The sequence below is a fragment of the Habropoda laboriosa genome, unplaced genomic scaffold, assembly GCF_001263275.1.
Source record: "Habropoda laboriosa isolate 0110345459 unplaced genomic scaffold, ASM126327v1 scaffold1329, whole genome shotgun sequence".
NCBI classification, from domain to species: domain Eukaryota; kingdom Metazoa; phylum Arthropoda; class Insecta; order Hymenoptera; family Apidae; genus Habropoda; species Habropoda laboriosa.
Window position 1 is genome coordinate 522,850 of NW_017101431.1, and position 13,335 is coordinate 536,184.

Consider the following 13,335-nt stretch of genomic DNA (forward strand, 5'->3'; position numbering starts at 1 on the left):
CTACCGCCACTCCCACTACCAGCGCCGCCGCCGTCGCCACCGCTGCTGCTGCCGCTGCCGCCACCACCATCAGCACCACCCTCTGTAAGAGTAAGAAGAAGGTAGTAGAGGGAGTAACAGCACCGGTACTCTATTCATTTATATATTAACGTAGAACTCTATGTAGAAGGGTTGCGCAGGCTCGGCAGGAGAGGATGGTAGGCAGACTCGAGGAGAATCGAATATGATGCAACCCTGGTCCGTCGTTTTTATGAAATGCATAAATAAACGAAGGCGAGGGACGATTCTTCGTTTGTTTTTCCCTTTTCTTTCTTTTTTTTTTTTTCTTGCAGCAGCAGCAGCGAAAGGAGATTAAAAATCTCCGCTTTTGTCCCGCAGCCTGTACCCCCGCTTACCTTGACGATTCGCCCCTTCTTGTGTCTCGTTTTTGTTTTTTCAACTTGTTGGCTTTGTGGTGAAATACACTGTATACGTTGATGTGAAATTTAATTTTGATGTACTTGGTTTATGTGATATGGGATATTTAGATGGAGAGTAAATGACTTGAGTTAGTGGAAAAATTCTTTTTTATGAAATATGTGAAGAAGGCCCTAGAAGGGACGATTCCTCGTTTGTTTTTTTTTTTAAGCCGAAGGAGATTAAAAATCTCTGCTTCTGTCCCGCAGACTGTAGGTACCCTGCTATCTTGACGGTTCTTTCTTTCTTGTGTGTGTGTTCTTTTAGCTCGTCAGGTTGCTGGTAAAATAGTCTAACCATGAGTCAGTTTGTATTGGTTTTTGCAGAAATTCAACTTTAATTGGTTTACGCGACGTGGAATATTTTGATGTAGAATGACTGATAACTTAGTAGAAAAGTTCTTCATTTATTAGGGTTATGACTTAGTCAGTATTGCTAATTGTAACGGGGTGAATTTTGATTTTTCACCGTAAAGTAAAAACGAGCATGTTTTTACTTACATGAGAAATGATGATCACCGATTTCCATGAAACTTTGGGAAATCTCGAAAAAATATCCGATGTGTATTTTTTTTATCGGCAATCGTCCACATTGAAACAGTGAAAATCACTGTGAAAGTCGGGGGTAGTAAACGTACTTAGTCTAGTATCTAGAAACCTGTTAGAGATAGAATGGCGGTGTAAATTGAAGAAACTTGTATTTCTGAACGGCGAAGATCCATAAACCTGTAGGTTTCTCTTCCAGAAACCATTCTTTTTCATTTTTTCTCTGCTGGTATCATACCGACTTCGCAGGATTCTCTCTTTAAAACTCTCCCCAAAGCAAGTGTCCACGGTTTCGACAAAATCTATAATTAAACCAACAATTTCATCCTTTAACGTAAAATGTTGTTTGCAATGGATTTATTCGGCATAATTTTTCTACGAATTAACGTGGCATTTGGCTGAACCTTTGTATTTCTGTTTCTTTGCAAACTTATCCGCGATGGATGGAGACCGCGGACAAGCCTCGGAGAGGCCAAATTCCACTAACACAGTTTCACACTAATTGCATTAATGCTTTAGTTAATAAACGCGTTAATTGAACAAGAGCACAAGGAGAACATAGTAAATCGACAATAAGTCAAATTATACTTGTTCGTTGGGAATTTTAATTAGTTATAAATTCACCTGTTACTGCCTATTTCTTTCTTTTTACGGCTCATCTATTTTCTTCTTACATTTTTATCCTTCTTTCTGCGTACATTAGCCGTTGCACGAATTGATGATTTCGATCGACTAATTACTTTCTTCAATTACGACAAATCTTGCTTGACTTGTATAATTAAAGTATGTATATAACAAAAGTTTGACGTAAAAAGTACGCGATATAATCAAACACTTTTATCTTTGATCTATTAGAGATTCTCGGCACATCTGTTACCTTTTGTTGTATCTGTGAGTGCTCAGCATGCACGACGCATGCCTCTAAAGCATTTAAAAACAGAAGCACTAATTAAAACAGATACCTTACTAAATCGAAAAATCATATTTGATTATTAAATATTATATGTAAAATATACTATACTATTCAGTATAGTTTTGGACACTTTGATAAAGAGCAGATAAGAGTCGATAGGGTGTGACATTTCATTGATGACACACCAAAAAAGACAATCGCCATTATATATTAAAGTTATTGTACGAAAGATCACTGGTGAACGAAAGAATGCATTTTACGTATACCGTACAAGTTTCTATTCCAACCTTTCCAAATGCAACTCTGCATTTATGTTTCAATAAGTGAGTAACACTTTGAAATAACGTAAATAATATGTGATATGTTAATTCAATTCGGATTTATCATGTTCCGTGCAAAGATGTATTGCAGAGATGCGATAGACGAAAAATTCGTAGATGTGCCTACTGGTAAAGCACACTAACACAAATTTACGTGAAAATCGACAAATATTTCACACGAGAAATTAACAAAAGAGTTACAATTTTAAATCATTTTTAATTAACCTGCAATATGTCTAGAAATCTTCCCTCCAAAATTTCGTTTCAATATTGCGTCGATAAAGGTCAGAGTAGCACTTTTTGTTGAATCGTGTACAGTTGATCTGTATTTTAAACTAAAACTTCCAATGAAATTTACACAATTCACAATTTTCATCCCTCGATTATCGTGCAATCTTGCTTCTGTCACGCTTCAAATATGCATACAAATATCTGCGTATTTGCGATACGTGTTTATAATCGATTTATAATTTCGACGCATCAATTCGAAAATTCACGATTCTGACAAATTCCGCGGAAATATCAAATCTTATTTGCAAAATCCAAGAGAATTCGTCTACGAACACGTTGACGCGCATTCTTGTACGTAGTTTTGATTCGTTGCAGATTTTGACTATGGATTTGTCCGCGACGGATGAAGACCGCGAAGAAATCTTCGTCTCCATAGTTAGTTGTGGTCCAAAAATTTTAGGAAATATGTTAGATCACGAATCGTTCGTAATACACAAAATTTAAACGCTATCTTAAGTACTGAATTTGAAGTTGTCCAAAATGCATAAGCAAGACGTATTCTAATAATAATAAGTTTATCTATGCACAATATTAATCGCTCGGTGCGGTATCATTTTTACGAGTCAAACAGAGAATTGCAAGAGGAAATTTCAGCGAAAATTTCACTGCTAAATATACGAGCCAATTAGAAGCCAAAGTGACTAACTCCGTATGAAATTTATTAAATTTGTTTTATTTATGAAGAGTGCTTTTATACTAAAATTAGAAGGATATCAAAAAGTGGGGTTAACCATTGCGGCTTCTATGTGGCCCATATATTACAAGTTCATCTCCTCTCTGACATATTTATTACTTAAGACTCGAATTATTGCTTCTTCTTTCACTGAACTATATATAAAAAGTGATATTTGAACAACAGTTTTTGCAAATAATTCATACTGTTTTGTATCGAGAGTTTGTATGAGCATTCAAAAAGTGTCGTTTTTTGAGAAATAGAAAAATCGATAAATCTAGAACAAATTCAAACTGTCTTCGTTGATCATTTTGGCAATCAGTTGTATTTTTATTACGAGTAATGAATTCACAGATATTTTTTCTTCGTATCGTTGATCAATTAGCTTTACCATAATTCAGGTTCTTTAATTCTTTAACTATATAAAAGCTTTTATTCTATGCGGAATATATTTATAAACTATCGATGCAGTTTGCTTAAGTAGATAGTATTATACTGTTAAATTAAAATTATTTAGTAAAGATACTAGAATAAAACTCGAGAGAGTAATCTCACTTTTATAATAGCTTCAGTTTCTGTTTTATTGTTAGCATGATTACACCTTTTAGTATGATGTGCAAGCAATCATTAATAATCCATTATCATTTATCACATAATTACAAAATAACTATTTTGTTTAATGTTTCTTTTCCTAAACTTTCCCTTTGTCCCTTCACGCTTCGTATAATAATTTTATAGACCTACTTAAGTCACACTGATCGATGAATTACAGTAATTACTTGCAATCGTAAACAAACAAATCAGTCTAATGGCATTTTCATATCCTCAATAGGAATCGAGGTATTTAATGTGTTCATAATAAATTGGATGTCGGTGCATGTTATACAATTTGTAATAAATGGTTCACCGCAAAATTTTCAAATATTTGTCCGTTTATTTGTCTCTCTATGTGCGTTTAATGAAACTTAATTTGATCACTTTCGTTTGTGAACGACCACGAAGCTAAAAAACAACTGTACAAGTAAAAAAAAATTTAATGAAATTTCAGATTTCTAATCATTCGCAAATTGATCACTCGAGTGATTAATTGAATGTTAAAAAGTTCTGAGCTTTTTCGTGTTAACTTAAGGTTCGTGCAATTTTTGTTAAGCTACTGTTGAGGAATCCAAGGGTTGATATTAGGCCGCCCATCATGACGAACGTGACATTTCAATCCGACATTTCGTATTACACGACCTAATAGTAGAAATGCACGAGTAAAAGTTTCGACTAAAGAATTGATTTCCGTAAGGAGCACCGCACTTAACATTGTTACTATTGCACTCAAATATTCGACGTTTACTACGTTTGAAAAGTGAAGAAGTTTGAGAAATCCCAGTTTCTCGTCTAATTTTCAATTGAATGTTGAGTAGTCATTTTTTATCTGCTCAAAATTACACGTGTAATTATTAAACAACGATTTGAAAGTATTTACTGCAAAAGAAAATAATTTCCATTACGTTTATAGACTTGTCCCATCAGAACGAAGTCGACTTTCAGAAAATGAGAAACATCTCTCCTTTGTTATTCGCGTTCTCACAAACTTCGGAATTTTGACGCTTCTTCTTTCGATTTGGAACGTCGGAGGTGTGTTTCGTTCGGACGTTTAAAATTTATTTTTCCAATTCTCACGTTTCCTAAACCGGCTTCCGGATATAAGAGGAAAACGGTTTCCCGTCGATGTTAATTTTTACCGTTAAGAAAATTACTTTTCTTATTTGAAATTTGTCGAGAGGAAAGCATTTCCATCAAGTACACTTTTGTGACGGAGTAGCTGATAAAAAACGAAGAAGAAAGAGAAGAAAGGAGGCGAGAAAAAAAGGCAGCAACCCCTTTTCTTCATAATGCGACAATGCGACCCGTTTATCGAGTCTCCTTTTAACGTCATCGAGGCGATTCCGAGTTGCATCCACGGGAGTACCGATGCGCAAATCCACGCATGGACACCTCTGCTCTCCTCTCTCACTCTCTCTCACTCTTTCGCTCTCTCTCTCTCTATCTCTATCTCTCTCGCTCTTTTTCCTCTTCCCTCTTGCTCCCTTTCGCCACGCCACTGTCTCATTCTCATTTTGCATTAAAAAAGCAAGAACAGAAAGGAAGTGTGGAATGAGGATCGCAAAGGGTGGAGGGGATACGAAGGAACACCTTCTTCGTTATCGTTATCGCTTGCTATGAAAGAGAAACAGCTAGCCATTGTTGTACAACAGAAGAGAAAATACGCATCCAGGCTAGACGTAACTGTACATTACTATACTTCCTGAAATTATTAATGAAACATTGTCGGCATTAATTTCAATTTACACTACTGATTCTCTGATAATAAAATGTTCACAAAACATAGCGTAATTTTTTATTTTGACTATACACTCATAGACTTTTTGGAATGATTGATAAAGCATCGTCAGTTTTAGTTTGAAATTTACACTACTGATTTTCTGCTAATACAAAGTTTACGAAACAGCGTAACTTTTCAGTTTATTTACGACAATCTCCCAAATTTCGCGGGAGAAAGAAGATATCTTGCAAATTTTAGTTAACACGTTGCAATACTGCCGAATTTTATACCGAAATTTGGATCAATATTTGAAATATATTTCTAAATTTTATGGAGAAACGTAATCGCCTTCTCGTTCTACAATTTTTCACTTCTTTGGAAGAGTCACTATACAACTTTTTTGATTTTCCATTAGAATATTTTTGGCTTTCGGAACAACCTAATATTAAGACTCTAAACCGTCATTAAAAAATGACGATCTAACAGAAGAAATTATTCTGTCTGGAATCTCGTAATATAATAACTTTTGCTGATATGTGGTACTAAATTTGACGAAGAAATGTAACTTAAATCATGTAATACCTTCTGTTCGAACATAACGGGTGTCCTAATACTTACGAACCGTAGTGTACATACCTGTTTATCATTTATTGAATTTAATTCAAATTTTTTAATTAATTATTTTAACATTCATTCGTTAATATATCTCATTATATTGTTTCATTTAGGCATCAATTGAAATTTTTGTAATACTTAAATCGTATTAATAATAAATACGTTTAGATAGTAGTTTACTTAGGATTCTTCATTTTCAAACAGATACCTTTGGTTTAATAAATAGTTAACTATTAGGAATTTAACAGTGAAGTACTCTTAGCATGGAATTTTAAACGATATATCTCAAACTACCCTTAAAACATCGAAAAATTTACTTCCTATTCAGATTTTAAATTCGTTTTTTCTGCCTATTACAGAATTCATCGAACGTAATTCATCAACTAAAATATGACAAATTTTGTAAACAGTTTGGCAAACTAAAGTGCATTTATGATTTATAATTACTCGTCTAATTCATTCATGTATAATTTTTACTAAAACATTATTTTACTTATACAGTACTGAAACGTTGCGAAAATTAGTTTATTCATTTTAACTTCAATTTCACTATTGTGAAAAATTTATGTATAAAGAAATTCTTTTGTTCACACTTTCCGCCAGATATCTAAGAGCTTGAATATCTTTCACTCACACTTTCTACGCAACTGATAATTGAAACATTATTTCTTATCTCACTTATCTCATAAATTTTCAACAATGCCTTCTTCCTATTCGTTTCCGATCGATTACTCGAAACAACAAGAATAATTTGCAACTGTATCTCCCTCATATTTATCTACGTATACTTGTGCTGGTGATTATGAAAGTAGTCCAAGTGAAAAATCGAAAGAAATTGAATTTACCACTTATTTTATATCGCGTCGATCTTAGAAAAGAGTAACATCTGTCATAAGAGCAAGTATTTCGTGAAATGTTTTATAACACAATGAAAAAATATTTTTTAATACACCCAAAGGGAAAATTCTAAATATCTCGAAACGCGAAATGTACGACTTAGGCCACTTTCGTAATCACCGGCACATTTCTAGATTCATGTTTACACGTTATGTTACTTCGGTTAACTATGTACCTGTACGTGTATATAGTAACGTATTCTATCTGTTGTGCCGAGACGAAGAAATTTTCTTGTTATTCCCGATGTATTAATCTTACCGACGTGTTTCTCGCCTATAAACACACGCACAAGTAGATGCGCATGTGCACTTCCATTTGCGCCAAGAACACACGCAAGTATGAAAATGTAATGTTCAAACGAAGATACATGTGTACATCCCTATGTGTACAAATGATGAAGGTATGTAAATATATATATATATATAATAGAGAGCGCGAGAGAAAGAGAGAGAAAGAGAGAGAGAACACGTATAAGTGTACATTTTCAGGTACGATAGGTAGAGAAAGAGAGAGAAGGAGAGAGGGACAGAGGGAAAGGTGGAAAGGGGTTGACGTCGAAACGAACATTGTGCGCACGCCATAACGTAGCAATAACAGTGTTCCATTATATGTAGGTAGACCGGCGAGGGGGAGAGGTGGTGGTGGTGGCAGTGGTGGTGGTGAGATTGCAAAACATGCCTAGATTAATGTTTTCTCATTCCACGGACCGCTTGTACAACCTCCATTCCCCTCGCTACTGTGATTCGTTCGCCAACCGCTACCCTTCCTAAGCCACGTTCCACCCCAGAATCACGGTAGCTCTGTCGCGTGACAATGAAAACTACGAATTGCATTGCGTTTCTACCTTTCCATAACTACCCCTCCTGCCCCTCCATCTCCTCCTTCACCGCCTTCTCCATCTTCTTTTCCTCTACACCACCTCTCTCTCCCTCTCTCCTTTAACTTCTTTTCCAACTCTTCGCAAACTTTTCTTCTTTCTTTCTTTTCTTTTTTACCTCGTCATTTAATAGTTACACGTTTCTTCACTTTTTCATACATACGTTTCTCATTCAGCCATTCATCCATCGTTTATTAGCTTTGCATGAGTAGGTGCATCAGGTATATTCACATCGTACATGGATCACGAAGAAAAAGTAGTTTGTCGGGTTATACAATAAGGAGTGCAAGTCAATCTTTTCAGAGCGAAGACGATATTTTGCCTGATTAATGTACCTACACTGCTCGCCAAAAAAATTGCAGCAGAAATTGGGGTTGCACAAATCTAGAAATCACACCTACACTGCCGCCCATGGAAGTATGGACACTTCGCCAAAGGAGGATCTTTTGATGAAAAGAAGATTTAACTTTAAATGTCCTTAATTCGTTTTTGCTGCATTATTTACGCATAGTTCGTTAATTTTATGTTTATCAAGCAAAGAACTGACCAGAAATAAAATTATTTTGTATTAAGCAATTTCTGCGTTTATTTTTTCTTTTAATTCTCAAGTGTCCATACTTACATGAGCGGTAGTGTATACAAAATACCTTTTCTAAACAGGGTGTTTCATCCACACATCAAACCAAATAAAAAATGTCATAAGAATATATGTCCGATATACCTTAGTTCTCGAGTTATGGATGATTAACGAAAATGTTACCTCAACGCATTCTTTCTGACGAGCTGTGTGTACCTCGTCTTGATAAATAGTGAATTGTAATATTTTTCGTAAGTCGATAATGGGAACGCGTTCATTTTATAGGGCAACAAAGAACGAAGATAAGGAACATCCTTTTCAAGAGCTCGTCAGTATGATAAAGCGACGAAATATTTTCACGTGGAGATAATGTTCCGTTTCCGCAAGAAACGCAGTTGCATTATCGAAACCAGAAGGAGTTATTTAATCTGAAGATATCGATTCGCGGATCTGTGATAGCTTCGAGTTATGACCAATTTTGCTTAGCCTCTTAAATATTACCAGCATGTGAAGTTTTTAACTATCATCTCTGAATATTCCATTTATAAACATAGAGCTCATTTTGAAATCTCTTCTGTACCATCCCTTGTCAACAGATTCTTAATTATGTTTCTCACCTTCGTCACACGAAAAAGAAGATTGTAATAACACGCGCATGATTTTTGCAGCGCTTGTCGCTTAACGTAGCTGAAGTCGAATGCTACATATATCTATTTATTATATAACTGTTTGTTAATATTACGTGCAATAAAAAATTGAGATCTGAGAAAAAGATATTATGTTTCTCCCGGTGCCATGGAACTTTTGTAAATAACATTTTCCCTCATTATTTCGAATAGCCCAAATATTCGAGATAGACAGAGTTGGTGGGACACTCTACTCAATGACCAGCTACAGTTCTGGAATTATGCCTAATGTAAAATGCTTTCGCGTAACACTATTAAAACGTCGCGTTTAATAAATTCACTACTCTATATTCGTTTTATCTGAACTTTTCATTTCGTCGTTAATAAATTGTTCGACGAATTGCGAAATATGAAGGTTAGCGCGAAAACTTAATATAACATTCCTGCACTATTCACAATTAAAAGCAACATATTTTATCTGAAGTAAACGAAACAAATTTATTATCGAAGATTAGGTATTCCGCGGGTCAATATTTGATCAAAGAGTTAGTATATTTAACGTTATCTTATCTAATGCCAACAAATTAACAAGTCGTCGTACTCTTGTCTCGAACACAAATCTGTTCTTTATTCCCCTCGTACGAACATTACGCGATTAACGACAAATTTCGTATTCGTCGAAATCAACAAAGATACCAACTAATTCCCACAAAACTAAAATTGAACTCAATTTAAACGTTAATCCGCTCCTTTTCAAACGGCACAAATACAATTACGTTACGTTCGCGCCATTGGTAATTCGATGTAAAAGTTTCTACGATAAGACTCACGAAAAATTATATTTCTCACGATATCGAAAAAAAAAAAAATGATAGCCAGGACACCGTTGCGATAAACACTCCGTCTAATGTTATAGAAGCACGAAGTATTATAGCTGAACAATGAGCCCAGTATGGAAAGTACATTATAAACTGTAGCGCTGTTTCCAGGAGAGCGAATAAATATAAATAAATATAGAAGCGAGAAGAGGGTTATTTTTTCCATCGTTATGTCGAGCATACTTCAGCTAGAAGAAATCTATTCATTAGTACCATCTTTTCCCGAGGCTGAAGGTGAACAGGCGGGAAGTGAAGGAGAGTAGTCTGGACTCCGAGAATTCCCTTTTATTCGCATTATTATGGTAATGACACTGAAAAGCCGAAAAATGTCAGGCTTTTGTAACAGAAGGTTTGTCCGCCTTTAGTGGCTATTCGTACCTTCGGACAATGTTTCTGCCAGCTTGTGTTCATCGATGTCGAATAAAGAAAAATATACCCTATTTATTTCTTTTCTGTTTCACTAATGTGTATGAAATTTTCGCGAAGCACTGCCGCGATTTCATTCAGATTTGAATTTTCTTCGTTGCTTAACAAGTTACACCTGTATACTTATTTACATGTTCACTATTCTGTCGTAAATATTTTTTCACGGAGCAGAGAAGAATTCTTTCGATAGCTGAGGTTTCGTTACACGTCCAATGCCCCTTAACCGCCTGACTTGTGATTCTTTTTCTCCTTACGCGTCCATGCGTCAGCTATTTGAGTCAAGCCAAAGTGGTTAACTCGACTTTTGGAAATTCTTCTAATTTTAGCATCGAAGCACGCGTGTGGTGCTTAATTTTTCATAAATATAAGAAATTTAATAAATTCCATTTGATCGAGTTAATCACTTTGGCCTCTGAGTGGCTCGTTTACTGTGACAGTGCTGTATTAGACAAGAAAAGTTAACCAATCTTATGAATTAGAAATTAAAATTAATTTTTCTTATTAATGTAACTGTTTTCGTCGCAGCTTCATCGAAATCTGTGCCACTAGCCCGACTGGTTACCTACTTCTTCGATAACAAAGATAACTATTAGATATCTTAGATAAGTCTTCGAAAAGTTACCTTCTCGCATATGTTACATTCGATTCACTCTGAAAAGTTTCAAATACAAAGACACACTTGTCCTTCGGTATATGTTATATTTGTCCAGAGTGATAATCTGTGTGAAATATATGCAGATGGCAATATTGATGTGACAAACGAAAGATGCAGTATACGCTAAACTTTATCGAGCAAAATTTCGTTCACCAGGAAATCAGTTTCGAAGATTCTTCAAATACTTCAACTTCTGTTTGAATCTTCTGCTTATAAATTTATAATATAATTTATCACTTTTATTACGTTACAATCTGTATAAACTAAAGGACACCAAACGACACGAGCAGGAGTAAGAAGACAATCTTTGTCTTTTTAAGATACTTATCTTCTCATTTGTCGCGTTTATCAAACACGTTTTTGCATACAGTAGCAAACATAAAACTTAAGTTTACCAATACACCTTTTGTAACTGCCATTGCGCATACCAAATATGGATAATAAATGTTAGAGTAACTCTGCTTTGATCAGCACTCGTCTGGGTTAATAATCGCGTTTTAAAAAAAAAATCGAGATTTCAATATCAATTTCTAAGATTCCTTAAAATTTGCAGTATTTAACGTTACTCTCCAATCCACATATACTAAATTTCTATTCGTTTCCTCTATTATATTACATTCTATTTATTACACGTTATTTGTCCAATTACCTGTGAAAAATGTTTGCATTTCATTTGATGAATATACACTCTCGCGACAACTGTGTAAGTAATAAGAAGATTCTTTTCACTGAAAATCGATCGAAATATCGATTAATTACAACGAGAATGAAATATAAGAACGAACGTTATTTGCCGAGAAAGATACCGAAGTGCATGTTGAAGTTATGCTTGGTACAATTAGAGTTGCTGCGGCAAAGAACAGAACGTCTCTAGAGACGAGAATAAGCGTGTCGACTCGATCATATGAGCCGGTAAGTGAATTACCGATAATTAGAGGATGGTTTTACGAAGAATGGGGAAATTGGATGCGCGCCTTTCTGAATCTTTGTTAATCAGTTCCATTTTGCAAAGCATCACTGCCGCAGTTCCCTCGACGACTGAATCGAGAATTCCAGGGCCGCCGGTTCTTCTGGAATTTTTCATCATCGTACGTCCAATGTTAATTCGTTACTCAAATCATTCGCAATCTTATTCGAATCAATTATCCAGCTAATCGCAATTTATTCCAACAACCACATTATTGTCAACTTGCCTAGTGGTTTATTCAATCGATCTATATTTCCAACGAAGCACTTTTGCAGATTGGTACAGCGTCTAAAAATCATTTTCCGTGTTATTTCGCGATGCAACCGTCGAATCGTTACAAACAGCTCAAATTTCATATTTATATTTACCTGTTGTACTATTTACACAATTTTAACACACTCTTTTCGTCTCTTTACCCGCGCATATTTCGTTTTCCAGCGAAGATTGTCATAAACGAAGTATCTCTAATATAAATTCGTATCTACGTACGTCAGACAAGTAGATATCGAATAACATATGTGATAATAAGTTTGAATATCGAAGGAGAATGTTTCTCCGATGAAAAAAAAAAAAGGATTTCTTTCGAATATTTCACATGGAATGGTATGCGTGAATTAATTTCACGACAGCCGGTTACAAATGAAAACCTCCACTTTGAATTTTAATTGTAAGAAAATATTCAATGCCATTTTCACGGAACGAGAAACCTACGGAATAATGAGAAACATATAAGAGAGGAAGAAGAAAAGCGAACAAATACCGATGGAACTTCATTGCTGAATAATTTTAGTTTATCGTAGGATTGCGGCCCTGGAGAGTGGATCTAGCTCGGTCCGCATCCGTAGAAGGGTGGTTTTAATTACCCCTTCCATTACTGCAAAACCAACCCCGTTAGTGGATTCATTTAGTCACATTACCAGACCACCCTCCTCTCTCTACCGATCCCCCCTCTTTCTCCTTCCCTGGCTCTTTCTCTTTCGTTAACTAGTGGTTGGTGCATGTTTCAAACCAATATTCTGCCTCTCTTTTCAGGTTCTTAATACAACTTGCATGTCTTCGCGTACATTCAATTATCTGCATTATTAACACTTCAGATAATATGTGAGTTCCATTGTTAGTCGTTAATTTCGCTAATTTTTCGTACCATTTTTTCTTTTTTTTCTACAACATATACTACACGCGTACCAACTTTTAATCGGATTGAGAAGGTTCGAGAAATTCTTTTCTTTTATCGTATTTTATAGTTAAGCGTTTTGACAGTATTTTCAACAAAAGGTGAATAATATTTTAGCAATTAAGTGGCAC